The sequence below is a fragment of the Eulemur rufifrons genome, chromosome 2, assembly GCF_041146395.1.
Source record: "Eulemur rufifrons isolate Redbay chromosome 2, OSU_ERuf_1, whole genome shotgun sequence".
Lineage (NCBI taxonomy): Eukaryota > Metazoa > Chordata > Mammalia > Primates > Lemuridae > Eulemur > Eulemur rufifrons.
Genome location: NC_090984.1, coordinates 34,252,835 through 34,270,164, shown reverse-complemented (window position 1 = coordinate 34,270,164; position 17,330 = coordinate 34,252,835). Strand labels below are relative to the sequence as shown.

The 17,330-nt window shown below is 39.2% G+C and overlaps 1 protein-coding gene across 1 annotated transcript in view; it reads right to left on the bottom strand.

The window, feature by feature from the left end:
• RORA (RAR related orphan receptor A) overlaps positions 1 to 17,330 on the bottom strand; it is a 690,447-nt gene that overhangs the window by 162,901 nt on the left and 510,216 nt on the right. The gene's annotated exons all lie outside the window — the stretch shown is intronic.

Genomic DNA, 17,330 nt, shown 5'->3' with positions numbered 1-17,330 from the left:
AGCCTTCATTTCACCCACACAAAAGCTGGATTTCCTAGACCAGAGAGCAGCCCAATAGTAAATGTAGTATTTTTAGTTGTCACTTCCCCTATACTTACAGAGAAATGACTGACTATGGTGACAATAAGGCCATCTTTGAAAATAGAGCCGAGCCGAGGGCCCTAAAGTGTCTTCGACTCTGACTTTTGGGAAGGAGGGAAGTGAACAGCTTGTCCATTCAGCCAGCCTCCGCGAGGCCTCTCTGGTAACACACGGGCACTGCTGTGACTCATAACTAGAAATACTGTTTTATAACACCAGTCTGTGTTTTGTAACACACACATAAAGAAAAAAAAAATAAAGACAGACTATTTAGAAACCCAAACCAAGCCCTGTATCTGGGTATTGGTATCAAGATCTCAAGATGTCAGAGTGGCTACTTAATCCAGACAAAGTAGGCAGGGCCTTCCTTATCCCTTTCCTTGGCAAGAAATCGGAGGCTTCCTGCCTGCCGTACATGCCCACGGGAGGAGCAACCATGAATTTAATTTTCTTAAAACAGAAGCATTTTCAGACTTGTGTTTTCCTGGACAGCTGCCTAGTGGCTGTAATCCATAATAAGGGCGTGTAATTGACAGTAATGTGAATCACTCACTGAAATTCTGGCAAAAAAAAAAAAAAAAAAAAAGGAGTTTTCTTTTTTTTTTTCAGGAAAAAATTAAGGAGCAGATTCATCCTGTCCATTGAAAATAGCAATTACTTTACATTGCAGCTCATTAGTTACCTTTATATATAACAAAATCACTGTAATTTGCACTAACTATCAGCATGTGTTGTAAAGAAGTGGCACAGTTGCACAATGCACGCAATCAGATGGGTTGGGTCAGACATAATCTGCGAAATGGCAAATTGAGATGGGTTACTTGATATAGCATACGTGGGATTCCTCTCCCAAGAGTGAGCTACAGGAGACTGTCCTACCAGTGATTTTGCCACTTGAAAAGCTGCTATCTGCCTGGGACCTTGTAATTATTATGTTAATACCCCAGGCAGACTGGCCAAGCGGCCATTGAAGTCTATGGGCAGCTTCAGAGTGCCTTTCACAGGGACTCAGACACAGGAATCTCCAAAAGAATGGCTGGGGATTTTCCCAGGTAGAAGCTGTTGGAACCATGGAAGCTTTTAGACCGGGTAAAGAGTTTCTCCCACCTATTAATTAATTCTCTTTGAATAAGGGAAAGAATAATCTGAATTAACTTCACTATCAACCTGAAAGGGTCCCCTCTTTTCCAATACAGAGGCACGGAAACTAAATGCTGCAAAGCCATGGAAGATTTAATTCCATTTAGATAAACCCTGACTCCATCTGAACCCTAGAGGTTCAGTTATTTGTCTGAAAACCCAGCACCCACGAAAATGGAAGCTCTTGTGCAGATCTGCAAGATATCTCAAGCTTCTGGTCCCGAAGGGAATAAAGGTATTTTGAACCGGGAAAATCCCAGAAACACATGAAGAAAAACTTGGGGCTTTAGAATGTTGGAGTAGGGGCTGGGGTTGGGAGATGTATTTTCAACCGAGTTGGAAAGAGGGACAACACTTCGCTCTTTCCCTCAATAGGTAATGCTCTGTGAAGACAGTTTGGATTTACTCTCTCATATTGGGATCTCGCATTCTTAGAAGTAAAATTGAAGTCAAACTTCACTAAATCAGAGGCTATGTCGGGATTTTGAGGAAGGAAACCAAAATTCATTTTGTGCTTTATTAGTAATTATTTCTGAGCAGCTTTTTCTTATAGGACAACAGTTGGGGGATGGGATTATTAGCTCATGATGGTTCAAATCTTTGACAGCCACCACTAATCTCCTACTTAATTCAGGCTTCATTTGCAAATAGTTGCTATCAGGCAAAAGGAGAGTAGAGTCTCATAAACCACTCAAAAGAGAGACTTACTATGCATATAAATAGGCCCTGCAAAAATATTTCAGATACTGTATCTCAATTATAAGACAGTGGCGAACTGTCAAAATCTGAAAAGTAACATGTAATATGTATAACTAGTTCTTTGTAGGCATTCTCTTTGTTCCTATGTGAATACATTTTATGTGAGCCCAAATAGTTGGAAACGTATTATTTATTTTTATAATTGAGAAAAATGTGTTAACGCTTTGGAATGTCCACGTGTGGAAAAACAAAACATCACATGGAATCGCACACACACACATGATTTATAATGCACATTTCTAGGACCAGAAATCCTAACGAAGAACCTTATTCAACAGAAAATTTTTTTTTTTCCTTCAGCATTTGCAATTCTGGTATACTGTAATGCTGAGGCCAAGCATATATTTTATTAGTTTAAATCCTAGGTAAGCAATAAAATGTGTGTCATTTAAATAAAGAAAACATGTTTTTCACACAAGTTAAATTTAATGTCGTGGATGCTGGCTGTGCTACCCAGAACCCACCCTTTAGGATTGAGGCCCTCATTCCCCCTGGGGCCCAGACTGTTGACTGCCAATGGCTCACAGCTGAGTTATTCCTGGGGCTTCATCCTTAGCTAAAGGGAGTTAGTTGCCTTGCAAGGTTATGTCCCTCCTTGGGTGCAGCCAGCATCCAACGGCCGGCTGAAGCAGGGTACAAGATCCAGTCCCTTGTCTCAATTTGGGACATCACTGAAGGGCCCTCCGGGCTCTGATCTCCCTGTGGCACCTGCGTAAGCCTAGGCTGCAAGTGCATGGCAGTTCGTCTTCCTTCTGCCTAGCCCAGCTCCCCCTACTCCTTCTAGGTGTTGTTCCTAAGAGCACTCCTCAATAAAATCTCCGTGTGCTAATGTCAGAATCTCAGAGTCTATTCTCTGGAGAATTCAATCTAAGATACATCCATTTATTTAAAGATACTTTAATGGAGTAACTAAATGGGAATAATGATGAATTTTAGGTGAGAATAGGCCAGAACTTGACTTTGTTCCGTGTGAGGTAAACCCAGCTTAGCCTTTATGCCAAGAAGGTTGGCTCCAGAAGTTTTCTCAAGTCTCGCATGGCAAGGTGAGTTGAATTAATGGTGATGATACAATACAAGAAACTTTATGACGAGGCTTACTATTGTATTAACATAGAAGGGTCATGCACGGTATGTAGACGCTGTCATATGCAGAATGTGAGGGGTTGGTTCTTCTGTGTTTCAATGGCGCATTAACCCAACTCTCCAGAATCCTTCGTCAGGAGTCAGACTCTGGGACAGAATGAGGAAGAATCCTCTGGCCATTAAAGAGTAGCTTAAGCACCAGGAGAATCTGTGAGAATGGGACCCACATTGGTCATTTTGTTCATTAGAAATTTAACCTAAGAGAAATGCATCAATAGAATCTCAGGTGAAGCAATTTAGGGCAATAAAAACATATTCTTCTAAATGATACTGTCCCCAAGTGGCTCCCATAATGAAAATGAGAACATCTTCCCGTCTCTCAGATCACCCCAATTATACAGGATTAGGTAACTTCCACAAATCAGGCCAAGGAAAGTTCTTTGACTTAGAGATATCAGGCAGAACTCTTTTCTGGGGGGGAGGGTGGCAGTGGTGTGGCTGTGTGTGTGTGACAGTGTAACAGCTTTTCCTTTTCCAACCTCAAAAGCCATAGGTTGAGCTGCCTTCTAGGATAGTTTCTACTTTTGACTGCACTTTGCTGTGTAAAACAGCAGCCAAAATGAAGATTTAGGTCATTAAATATGAAATGTTTGATTTTTGCATCAAAAGTTTAGTTTATTATATCTTACACAAGAAGCAGTACAATTAATTAGAGTATGCACCTAAACTATCAACACAGTTTTGCTGTCTTAACGGTAGCTTGTTTATGCCAGCAGCAAAGAAGCCTGGAGAGCAAGTGGCCATGAAATAGCAAAAGGCGTTTTCCACAGCTTGTTGAGAATTGAGTATTTTTCCTTGCAAGAAGTGGTCCAAAGCCTGGAAGAAGTGGCAGTGAGTTGATGCAAGGTCTGTTGACTACAGTGGATGACAGAGAGTTTCCAAGTCCAGCCTCTGTAGCTTGAACAGTGTTGTTTGTGCAACATGTGGTCGAGTATTGTCTTGTAAGAGGACTGGCCTGTCTCTATTGACCAATCTTGGCTGCTTAATCACAAGCATCCCCATCATTTCATCCAACTGGTTGCAGTAGACATCTGCTGTGATCGATTGACCAGGTTTCAAGAAGCTGTAGTGGATAACACCAGCACTGGACCACCAAACAGACACCATTAGCTTTCTTTGATAAATATTTGGTTTTGGACTGTGTTTCAGCACTTCATCTTTATCCAACCATTGTGCCGAATGCTTGTAATTGTCAAAACGAATCCATTTTTCATTACATGTAACAATACGGTGTAGAAATGGTTGGCCTTTATGTTGTGACAGCAAAGAAAGGCAAGCTTTGAAACAATTTCTCTTCTGATGCTCATTTAATTCATGCAGTACCCATCTATCCAGCTTCTTTACCTTGTCCATTTGTTTCAAATGGTCCAATATTGTTGGAATAGTAACGTCAAACCTTGCTGCTAATTCACATGTAGGTTGAGATGGGTTCGCTTCCACCTTGGTCTCAGGTCGCCCACATGGCTCATTTTTAAGATTCAAACCAGAATGTAACTTATGAAACCATCCATGTACTGTGCATTCATTAGCCACATCTTTCTCAAACACTTCACTGATATTTGGAGCTGTCTGTGCAGCACTGGTTCCACGACGGAACCCGTATTCAAAACTAACACAAAGTTTCGACTTGTTCATGGTTTCACAAAAATTGCTGTAAAAATTTTTTGGAAAGATAATCACATGCCAAACTGTGTGCTTGAAAGAATGAGGATGTACCTTCACAATAGAAACTAAAACAAGAACTGTCAAGTGAAATGTCAGAGATATCAACTGTTAAACTTCATACTTAAGGCAATCGGACATTTCATACATAATAACCTAATAGCTCCCCTCACTGTGTTATTGAAGACTCCCATCTGAGAAAGGGAATGGGTGAAGGAAGCTATAAGAGATGGCATTTCTACCAAAAAATCAACTTCAGAAGCCTAAAAATTCTTCTTACTCCATCCTGTTCTCATTTCACTGGCTAATAGATGCCTAAAGAGAGAAGAATTATTGTGAAGGTGCAAAAACTAGGATGTAAATTTCATTTGAAGAAATGGACTTTATGTTACAGGCAAAGGACATTTATTCTCGTTTTACAATAATTCCAAAGTGCTTTTTGACCTTGGAAGAAAAAAAAAAAATCAGTGTTGAGATAGAATTGGTTAGGTCATTGCCTAAGGAGGCATAAAAGGCCACCAGGAAATAAATTAAAATTAAAATAGATTCTTTATTGGGTCACATCTCATCCTCTCATTTATAAGCAAGGTTTCCACTCAAGGAATTGATACTGCAGGGGATAATTTTGCTCCTCTTGTTTTGATTCAAGAAATAACTACAAACAAAAGTAGGGAAGAAGCTGCACACAAAACTTAAAAGACAGTTTTAAAAGAATTCCGAGGAAAAGGGTACAGAAACCATGCCTGTGTGCAGCTACTCGTGAGGTGGACAGTAGTTTTGAAATCATTGGTTCCTACTAAATTAAGGAAACATATTGCAGATCAAACATAGCCATGTCACATGTTATGACCTTGAACAAATAAATGTCATTTCTTACTAGAATTTACCTTAAAATTCAATAATTAATCTGGGATTATCAGAATATCTACTTCAGAAACTGTTTAACATTTTAGGATGACTTTTTTCTCTTTAGATTGGACAAATATAGGATATTTCCCTTGATAAAATATACCCTTCCTTCTAGGAAAGAGAGGCCAATTTTCTCTTCTAGTAGGTAGTTTTCTACTTTGCATTGACATAGACGCCAATGGTAACTGAAAATGTCCCTTTACCCTTTATTTTATAGATTTGATCATCTGGTTCATAGAAATCCTGTATTGATCATGCAAACAAATGGTGTTTAAGAGTTCATTTAGAAAAATAACACAATCTTCATCTTTAGAAAGATATACAAGTATTTTTAAACCTCCAAATGAGATTTTGACTTAAATCTTACAAACTATTGAAAGAAACATTAAAGCAATCAGCCCTAAAACTGAGACTCAAAATACCCAAGGTAAACTGCCAGACATCAAGAAGTCCTTTGAGTTGTGGTATTGGCTTCCAAAGTAATAAAATACAAATCTTACAATATAATTTCAAATCATAAATGCCTATTCTTTTTTATAGCTGTTAACAATGAAAAGATTATTATTTTTCCCCAAATTCAAATGTGCAAGTAGAGTACCCGGTCCTAAAATTCTGTATGTACACACACATATTTATTTAAAATCTACAGATACTAACTGAGCACATAGTAGATGTCAATCACTCTGCTGAGCCCAAGGATACAAAGATAATTAAAGAGTATCTAGTGGGACAAAGCTACATTAACAGTAACTATTCTACAATATATATTTTTGTACTGTCACCTTAACAAAGTATTGTGGGGTCAGAAGAGTCGCAGCAATTAGCAAGGTGGGCTTGGAGAAGACTTGGCATGGAAGATGCTATTTGTGTTGGCTTTTGTGGAGCTGTAAGACTTCTAAAGGTGTAGAAGTTGATGAAGGACATTCCAGGACAAAGAAGATACAGCAGATGCAAAGTCACTGAGGTAGACCCATGTACGGAGTCATCTAGGAACTGATGGTTGAAGATGGCAATAACTGCCTGCATGGGAGAGGCTACAAAAGGAGCAGTGGAATGCCTTGAATGCCATACTAGGAAGTTTAGACTCTCAGGTGTTGGAAATCCCTGGAAGGTTATTAAGAAGGTGAAATAAGATCCTGCTGACAGTGGAATTCCAGAGAAGGGTGTTGTTTTTCTTTTTCCTTTCTTTTCTTTTTTACTAGGGATGGGGATCAGGAATTGCTGAATGCAAGGATAGTATTTTCTAACATACCTGGTCTCAGAGAACAGAATTTAACCAAAGCATGTTCTTTGTACAGCCTTAGCAGACAATAATTCTTAGCACAACTAGACAAGACCGATCTCTCCACTCAAAGATTCACAGTGGTCCGGCTCAGTGCTAGTGTTTTAGTATATTCACACTGCAAGGTGAAAGGAGTGCCAAGCCATACCTCGAGTACTCTGCTCTGCAGATTTACTGCCTGACAAGCCTTAAAGTTAGAAAAATATTTCAAGCTGAATCTGTCACTAACAACTTTATATGGTGTGTTATTTCCTGCGTTGCTTGTTGAGAATGGCCACTGGGAAACAAAACCGAGGCAGACATTTCCGATGGCAAGCCTTACTGACAACTACTTTATCATTCTTTATGTTAAATATATCACCATACTTAAGCCCTTTCAAGCCAAAAAGTTAAGCTGATGATGTGTACGAAAAAAAAAAAAAAAAAAAACCCAAAAGGAAAGGAAAGAAAAAAAACACACCCTGATTTTTTTTCCTAATTGCCTACAGTATATTAGAAGTGTTTGAATTCATACAGTGCAGGGGTAGCAAAGAGTGTGATTCTATTTTTTTTATTATTTGATTCCTCTTCATGATAGTCCCTTGTGGCAGGAAAGTGGTTAGTTTACAGGTAGGAGAAACCAAGGACCAAAGCAATAAAATAATTGGAAATCATCGTTTTGAAGGAGTCAGGGGCAGAGTTAGCAACAGCATTCCGTGGCCACTGCTCTCCCGGGGAAGCTCGACAGCTTGCTTCTACTGCAGACTTAAACATCCTCACTCCATGGAGATCAATTCGATCCCTGAGCCCGAATGACAAGCTAAACTACCAATAATGCCTTGCACAATGTTTTAAGCGACATAATCAACCGGAGAGGGACTTGTGTCAGTTAGACTTTGTCTCCTTAAAAATCAAGAGCAAGAGTGGTAAGAGAGAAGTTTTTAACAAGGAGGAAAACCCTAGACAGTTGTCTCTAAGATTCTTCACCACAGCTTCAAGGACAACCAGGAAAAGAGCTGCTATTTGAGGCAACTTCATTATAAAATCATTTTTAATAAGCAATCTTAACAAAGAGAGGGAATACTCTTGTGGAGAAACCCTCCAGGGACCCAGAGGCTGCACAGTTAAGTTATTAGGAAGTTTCACACAAGGGACCAAACAGCTATTTCATTGGCCTCGGGGGACAGAGTTTAGTTTTCACCTGTTCTCTAGAGGCACTGGTGTTATCCTGTCTACCAACAGCACAGACTGGTAACTATCAATTATCCTGTCGCCCCGACTTGGTGAGGGAAAGTGAATTTTCAGTTTTGTCGACACAAAAAGACATGGTGAAAGAGAGAGAGAGATAAATTAACTCGATATGGTTCATTATACTGAAGACTTTTAAGAACCTGCAGCCAAAGAGAGTGCCTCGTCTGAACCTTGGTGTTTTTTAAATGAAACAATAGAAATTCATTCTAAGGAAATCAAGAAACACCAACAGCGAGAAAAGGATGCTCTGTTGTCTTCTTGCTGTATTGTTTAGGTCTGTGAGGAAAACAATTCTTTGTGTTGATGGAAAATAATAATCAGTGCAGTTTACTTTGCCTTGCTCAGGAGTGAGCAAGGTTTGGGATCTGGGGTTCCAATTTTCATAAAGCTATTTGTAGCTGAGTTTAAAAGGGTTGGAAGGACAGAGGCTCCCAGTTATCACCGTAGCCTCTAGCCAATCAGCTGTATGAATGAAAGAACGCAAGGAGAACCATTAGCCTCAAAATTAAAAGTGCATATGTATTTTTCAAGTTTTACTGCACATCCCATCCCTCTGATTTGAATGAAATGAAATGAAATGAAAAATAAATGGGTCTTACAATTAGACCTTAAGACTGGGGAGGTAGAGAAAAAGTGAAACACCCTTTTGCTGTAATAATCAGAACAGACTTCCCTGTTTGGACCAGATCTTTCCTGCCCAATAAGCATTTTTTTTCTATACGGTCAGTCACAGGAATGGTCAGAGAACATCTCTCTAAGGATAAGAACTTTATCTGGGTTCAGAGAAGGGACTGAAGCCAGGAACATCTGATTCATATAAACCTAACTAAATGACAGTGGCACTAAAAACATTGTCTACAGGTCACTGCTTTTTTCGCACACGTTCTGTGGCTCTTCGTTGGTTAGCAGAGGAAGCCCAAAGCCACTCTCTGTTCTTAGTGTCCTCTCTTTGCCTTGTTAATGCTCCACTCCAGTTAGACAGGTCTACACCATCACCTTCTGATCACACCTGAGCCCTTCTACCCTTCCACATCAAGCTCAGCTCACCACCCGTGTTCCCAACTCATACAGCATTTCAACAAATACTCTAACTTGAATCATAGCCCTGCATTTTCCTGCAATTTTTTCATTACTTAAAGTTCCTCAAATGGGTGTGTTCTTTCTTCCAGATACGGACTAAACTATTAGAGTAAGAAATATGGGTTAAATTGTTGACTACACTGTGCTTCACACAGTATTAGGCACGGAGAAGGGGTTAAAAAATATGACGCTAATAAAATCTGCCTGGCTCCCAGCCCTACTCTTCAGGGTTCAGTTTGTTTTTGGTTAGGTTTTAAGGAAACTACAGTGTCCTGAATCATGCTACCTTTTTGTAGCAACAAAAATTATAAATGAATTATCAAGTTGATCTAACAAAAGTAATGGATAAATATATTATAAATGTAATTAATATCCATTAAAGGCTCTATTGCAGTGGAAGATGGGTTCATGACATAAGAAATATACATTACTACAGGCATAGGGGAACACAACCATCCTAGAAGCATAAGTAACCACTTTGAGCAGTTGTTTTATTATGGAATCAGTTGTGTTGTAGGAAGTGGATGTCAGTTGTTTGAATAAGGTTAGATTGCTAAAAATATAAGTAATGATCATTTTAAAGTAAGAAGGCTGTATAGTTTTCAATAGACCATTGTGTTTAAATAATTTTTTCACATAGTGGGAATAACATTCCCCTTTTTATTATCTGTTGGTTTTTCAAGCTTAGAAGCCTGTATCACTAAAATAGCTGTAAGGTAAAAGAAAACCTGGATTTCAATCATTGGAATGATTATGTTGCACTTGGCTTTCTTCCTATACTTCAGAGTGGAAGAATCACTCTAAAAAATGAAGTTCTCCATTTTAAAAGCATTGAGGCTCTGTGGATTGCCTTTAAATCCTGGCTCTACCACATACTAGCTAGTTGTAAGACCCTGGACCTCAGTTTTCATCTGTAAAGTGGAGGTAGCAGCATTATCTACCTCACAAAGTTGTAGTAAAGATAAATAAATGGACACTTATAAAGTACTTAGAAAAGAACGTAGCACTAAGTGCCCCAGAAGGATTAGCTAATGTCGATACCGGAGATAGCGGCATGACGCTTATGTGCACACAAGGAGACAATCTACTCTGTTTTGAGTCTTGGCTCTGCCCAGCTAGGTGAGTTAGCAAGTTGTTTGACTTCTTTAAGTCTCATCTCTCCGATAAGGTTTCTTATTGAAAATGTGGGTGCAAGTAGCACAAAGCTCATGGAGCTGATGAGAAGATTAAATGAGATAATGCATGCAAAGCATTAAACATGAGGCTTGGAATATTAGAATTGCTTAGTAGGAGTTTTTCCAACATTTTGGCTAGAATTCTTATGGTTTCATCCCTTAGGTTTAAGTCTGTTATCCACTGTGAGTTGACATTTGTGAGAGGTAAGAGATGTGGGTCCTGTTCCAGTCTTCTATTAATACACGTGGCTATCTAATTTTCCCAGCACTATTTATTGAATAGGGATTCTCTTCCCCAGTGTATGTTTTTGTCTGCTTTGTCAAAAATCAGATAGCTATATGAGGATGCTTTTATATCTGGATTCTCAGTCCTGTTCCATTGGTCTATGTCTCTGTTCTTGTGCCAGTACCATGCTGTTTTGGTCATTATAGCCTTGTAGTATAGCTTGAAGTCTGGTAAACCCATGCCTCTGAATTTGTTCTTTTTGCTTAAGATTGCTTTGGCTACACAGGGTCTTCTCTGATTCCATATGAGGTGTAGAAAAACTCTTATAGACATCAGCCTAGGCAAAGAATTTGTGAGGAAGACCCCAAAAGCAATCAAGGCAACAACAAAAATAAAGAAATGGGACCTGATCAAATTAAAAAGCTTCTGCACAGCCAAGGAAACAATCATTAGAGCGAACAGACAACCTATAGAATGGGAGAAAATATTCACATGCTATATATCTGATAAAGGGCTGATAACTAGAATCTATATAGAACTCAGGAAAATCAGCAAGGAAAAAATCAAACAACCCCATTAAAAAGTAGGACATGAATAGAAACTTTTTGAAAGAAGATAGACTAATGGCCAAAAAACATGAAAAAATGCTCAACATTGCTAATCATCAGGGAAATACAATCAAAATCACAATGAAATATCACTTAATTCCAGTGAGAATGGCTTTTATCAAAAAGTCCCAAAGCAACAAATGTTGGTGTGGATGTGGAAAGATAGGAACACTCATACACGGCTGGTGGGACTGCAAACTATACTGTACTAGAGTACAACCTCTATGGAAAGTAGTATGGAGATACCTCAAAGAACTAAAAGTAGAACTATCATTTGATACAGCAATTCCACTACTGGGTATCTAACCAAAGGAAAAAAAGACATCCTATAAAAAAGACATCTGCACTCGAATATTTATAGCAGCACAATTCACAATTGCAGAGACGTGGAAACAACCCAAGTGCCCATTAATACATGAGTGGATTAATAAAATGTGGTATATGTACACCATGGAGTACTACTCAGCCATAAAAAATGGTGAACTAGTAATACCTCTTGTATTAACCTGGATGGAGCTGGAAAGCATTCTTCTAAGTGAAGTATCACAAGAATGAAAAAACAAACACTGTCCGTATGTACTCACCATTAAATTGGTACTAATCGATCAACAATAATGTGCACATATGGAAATAACATTCATCCAGTGTCAGGCAGGTGGGAGGAGGAGGGGATGGGTAAATCCACACCTAATGGATACAGTGCACACTATCTGGGGGATGGACACGCTTGTAGCTCTGACTCAGCAGTACAAAGGCAATTTATGTAACCAAAGCCTTTGTACCCCCGTAATGCTCTGAAATACTAAGTAAATAAATAAATAAATAAATAAAAGAATTGCTTAGTAGGTGGTAGTTCCTGCTACTGATGACACTGCTACTACAATTACTGGTACTACTATTACTAGTATCACCATTATTATTGTCTATATTAAACTAGATGTAATGCAAACTTCCACAATAGATATCTAGCCGGTCTTTAAAGATCAACCCAATCATGTCTAAGGGTTTATCAAATATACAATAAATCTATCAAGTACATACCAGTACCTGGTAGGCTAGGGATCTTTGTCCAGATCAGGGATCTTAAAGAGCCAATCACTATGTCAACACACACTTTTGAGCATACGTTATGAAACAGGAACACAAATATTCTGTCCAAATTCATTTTATGAATCTGAGTAAACTTGCATCAACTGGATGCTCCGATGGAAACACTTAGCTAAATATTCTCTTTTTCTATGGAATTCACAGATCCTCACCATGAACTGTGGATTTTAAGACTACGCAAATCTTCTACCTTGGAAGAATTGACTGGCAGGGCCAAGTGCAGTCCATTTATTTTTAATATGATGAGACAGAGAAATCCTGTTAAGCTTAGGCGGGCTTGGCTCTAGCTGCACAGGCTGACTCTAAACAAGGCAAATGTTACCAGACAGTACGGAGGGATTTTTACTTCCTCAGATAGGTTAATCTTGAAGGGACTAAATAGGCGTTACTCTGGGTGAGAATGGGTACATGAGCAGTAAGGATAGTTTTTAGCACCCAAGGTTAAATTTTTGCCTTTCCCTTCATTGCTATTGTGTGCTCAGATCCCAGTATCAGAATCCTGATGCTCTCCCTAACTCCCTTCTACTCTCCCACACTTCTAGCTTCGTCTGTTTTCCAGTTATAAGCTGAGTCTTCTGGAACTGGTGCACATGGCATTTGTGTTTTCAGATTGCTTTCTGTGACTATGTGCTTCTACCCACCTCCCAGACTCCCCCCCAGTTGCTACCCTCAACTAGCCTGTAAGCTCCCTGAGAGTAAAGAATCTGTCAGCACATAGTAGGGCCTCCATGGACTGCTGTGCATTCATTAGTCCTCTAAGAAGCCAACACCTACACTGTGGTCATGTTGCACTGTCAGCAAGCTTAATGTCTGGGGTGGCCAGTAGCCTTAGTGAGCCAAGCAATGAATCTTCCAATTAATTTGTGAGTACTAGGTTATTCCCTTTCCTCAATATTTGTCAATGGGTAGACGGGATCTGGATGAAGTCCTACTAAAAGAACTTCAGCGTGGCTTCTTCTCACATCTGTCCTGATGAAATACCCTGCCAGCAATTGAAATTATAATTGCTGTGAGTCACACCGTGAGTCACATGGGTTGTCACGGCAACCTACTAACTATATCACCAAAGCACCTTCCATTAGCTTTGCCAAGAATGGTTCCTGAGTTTTCCTGGACTGTGCAAATAATGTGGGTGAGCCCCAAGTTTGGGGTTGCTAAGAGTCTATAATCAAAAAGAATGGCCTCCAGGAAAGAAAAAGAAAACGAGAAAATAAGGTTATTCTCGTTCTTGGATCTCCTGAGTAAATGGCAACAATTGTGACAAATTGTTGCTTTCATTTTGTGGTATCAACAAATGCCTAAAGATAGGAGGTTGAGGCCTCAAAACTAATTTTCTCTAAGTCAAATTCAAAGCCAAGTCTCTAGGGTAAAAAGTGAATACATTAACCTATTCCATTTTAAATGACTGCAATAAACACTTTTTAAACATGGATACAAAAGATTAATTCTCAAAGAAATATTCTGATTCGTGCTAAAATATTTTTACTATTGAGAACTAAAATCTCTTTATACATTATAAAATATACAATTTTATATTTTAGGTATTAGCTTGCTGCAACCAAACATTTGAAAATGTACTAGATCACCTTTTAGTGGCTATTCATGCTAAAATCAAAACATTTTGGAAGGTTCAGAAGCATATTTTATTCTAGTATTTTTTAGGAAAAATTAACAGCTCAAGTTGGGATTGAACTGACACATTTTCCTGACTGCTGACCACTGAGTAACCTGCACTTTTCAAATGTTTGTAAGTGTCTATCCCTGAGTGTGGACAGCAGGCAGGACAGGCTCGGACAGGATGACCAAGGAATATAAACAAGAAATGGAACAAAAGCAAGTGGCAGTGGTCTGATGCCTCTGGAAAAAATCCAGTCCAGGGCCTACTGGGTATCCATTTGATCTGCCTTGTGGAAGCTGTTTGATACATTCCCTAATCTTACTACTCTATGATGCTAAACTTCCCAGGAGCTGGAAATAGGATGAGCTGTTGCATTTTTTCATTTCCATATTTGTCATCTTGTAACATTTTAGTGAATGTAGGACGATCCAAGTAGAATTAGATTAAGGAGTCAGGAGTGAATGACCAGTTGTCTTTGGCAAATAATAAAAACCAAGACGGCAGTTGATTCCAAGAAAACGATAGCTATCTACATGAGACTATTTCAAAATGCAGCAGAGACCAGAACAAACTTGTGAAACACCAAAGCAAAAGCAATCTTGAAAGTGTCCAACCAAGTACATGTACTATATAATCACCATGAAAATTAAATTGAAATTCCACATCGCAGTGTAAAATTAATCTAATATGTCCCTATCCCACAAATAAAAACTCTCTTTTATGTTCACACACTAAAAACCAACAGCAACATTTCCTATCAGCAATTGAAGAACATCACAAATGTAAGAATTCCTTAACCCATTTGGGCATGACGACTATCCTCTTAGAAGCCCTAACGCTTTATCCTTTCCCACTGGCCATCTAAAGTTAAAACAAACACTACAGGTACCCTTCTCTGGAACTTAGGAGAACCTGAGTTCTCCAAAGATTGTGTTCATGGACTCCTTTGAAGCTAACAATCAAATTTCTTTTCATGGGAATTTTTGGCTCAACTCACCCAAAACATTTTTTTTTTTTTTAAATCAGCAATACCCATGCTTTCCAGATAACAAGGTAAACCAAAGTATTATCTGGTGTCACAACTATTCAGGTTCATTTTGTAGTTCATGCACCTCTGTCCGGTGTACCTGTGAGCTGACACTCTGGTCTGATAATATATTCTGCAACTGTACATATTAATTTGTAGTGTAAGTTGAACAGTCTCTCTGTAAGGGCAGTTAGGAAACCCAGATTGAAATTGTTAATGTTGGGTGACTCCAGCTGTCAATGACTATGTAGTCAAGTCTTGACCAAGGTTTTCAGAACCCTGGCTAAGAATGGAAGTTTTGAGACAGTACAAAAATGAATTCATATACTTCACTGACAGCGAAACTTCTTGAAGAACAGATGTCAAGATGATTTAAGAGGAGCTGGAATTTAACATCTTAAAAAAACTTATAGGCAAGGTAGGACCATTCAGTTTTCAAGAAAAATCCGACCGATGCTAAAGAAGAAGTCATTTGGGTGACTATTATTAGAGAAAGAACTGATTGATTTTCTTCCTCCTCACAAGTTGTGGGCCCTGTAGAGATGCTAAGATCAGAAATACGATGGGCTGTCTGCTGAGCTGGGTGACAAAAACAATCTCCATGTTCAAGTGGCATGGAGGACTTTCACTAACACACAGCCTGGAAAATGCAGTTTCTCCTTGGCATGTGCAAAGTTTTGTGTCAACTGTCTATGCAGGTGCTATTTTTACCAATTTGTCACTGGGCCATTTTATTATGGGCCCTCTCCCCCAAATCTTGAAAGCAAATATCAACCAGAAAAATCATATGATTGCTGATCTAAATCTTTCTGCCAGTTACATGAAAGGAGTTTTAAGTCTTTCTACTTTACTTTATGCTTAATGACTAAGAATCTTCCTGCTGATTTTCATAGTTAGAAAGGCGCTCCACGTCCACCCACTCTGGCTATATCTCGATTTTGTTTTAAAGCCAGTATAGCTGATGAATTTCTTGAAACCTTTGCAGAAAGGCCCACCTGGTTAAAGTGACTGTTATTGGAACACAAATTTTTCCTCATTAGCCACCACTCTCATGCCGTCACCTAAATCCTGCAAAGAATTTAAACTCAAGCACAGGTTATTTTTTCTAAAATAGGCCAATGAAATTATTAACAGGGATGACAGTTCCCCGAATGTCTTTATATATGGACTGTCTATATATTAACTAACATCTATGGTTTCAGTCTTATGTTATCTTATTGATTGAGGTGTACTCTTGATGCCCAAAGGAGTTGAACTCGTGGTTTTGTCCACTTATCCAAGAGCCAAGTCATAATGCAAATAGTAGCTTTCTGTATATTGCCGGGTGGCCAGGAGTCCATACCCCAAACCACCATAAACAGTAGGCACAATCATCAGCCCCTGTTGGGGAGAGGCCCAGGACTGAGCTAGCAGAAAGACTGAATTACTTACCACCTCTAGAGTGGGTCCCTCCGGGCCAGGGACGAGCTCATGGGCAAGGCTGTGCAAGGAAGCGCTCTGTACCATGCCTGCCCTGCGGATATACAGAGGACTTCAGTCTCCTGCACTGTCAATCTCTCAGTCATCATGAGCTCAATAATGCACCGACAACAGCAAGAACAACAACAACAACAACGACAAAACAACCCCCAAAAAGCTAAGGGTCACAGACTACCCTGATGGAGGGACCGTCAACTGGAACTGTGCATTGAGAGATGGAGGTGCCACCCTGATCATGGGTCTAGTATGGGCCTGACCTTTTCATCATTCCTCAAACAAACATTCCATTGAAGCCCATGAGAGAGCCACGTGGAGACACTGCAGGACTGGGCCCCAAGTCAGGCAACTTCTCATCGAATTTGATGTTTTCTTGGTTTTTTTTTTTTTTTTTTGGTTTCATTTTTGTTTTCTACAAATACAGATAGACAGACACACACACCCAAGAGCAGATTTCAAGAATCAACTGAGGCACAAGCTAAACTACTTTGCGGTTACACAGATTTCTTCCCCCAAATATTTCACATAAAATAAAAAATTTAAAAAGTGTCATTAGGAAACATTTGGGGACACATCCTTGTCATCCCTAGATTGTGCCATAAATATCTCCACTGCTTGCCTTAGAAGGATACCCAAACACATCTCATAGGTAGAACTTATCTGTGGTCTAAAACAGTCATCACATTCTAATGACACCATTAATTCAAAGCCTAAATAATATGCTGGTCAAGTACAGTGAAAGTTGACTGCCTGCATCAATGATGTATTGTTTCATCCTGAGGTTCAAGGCACAGTCAAATATCATTG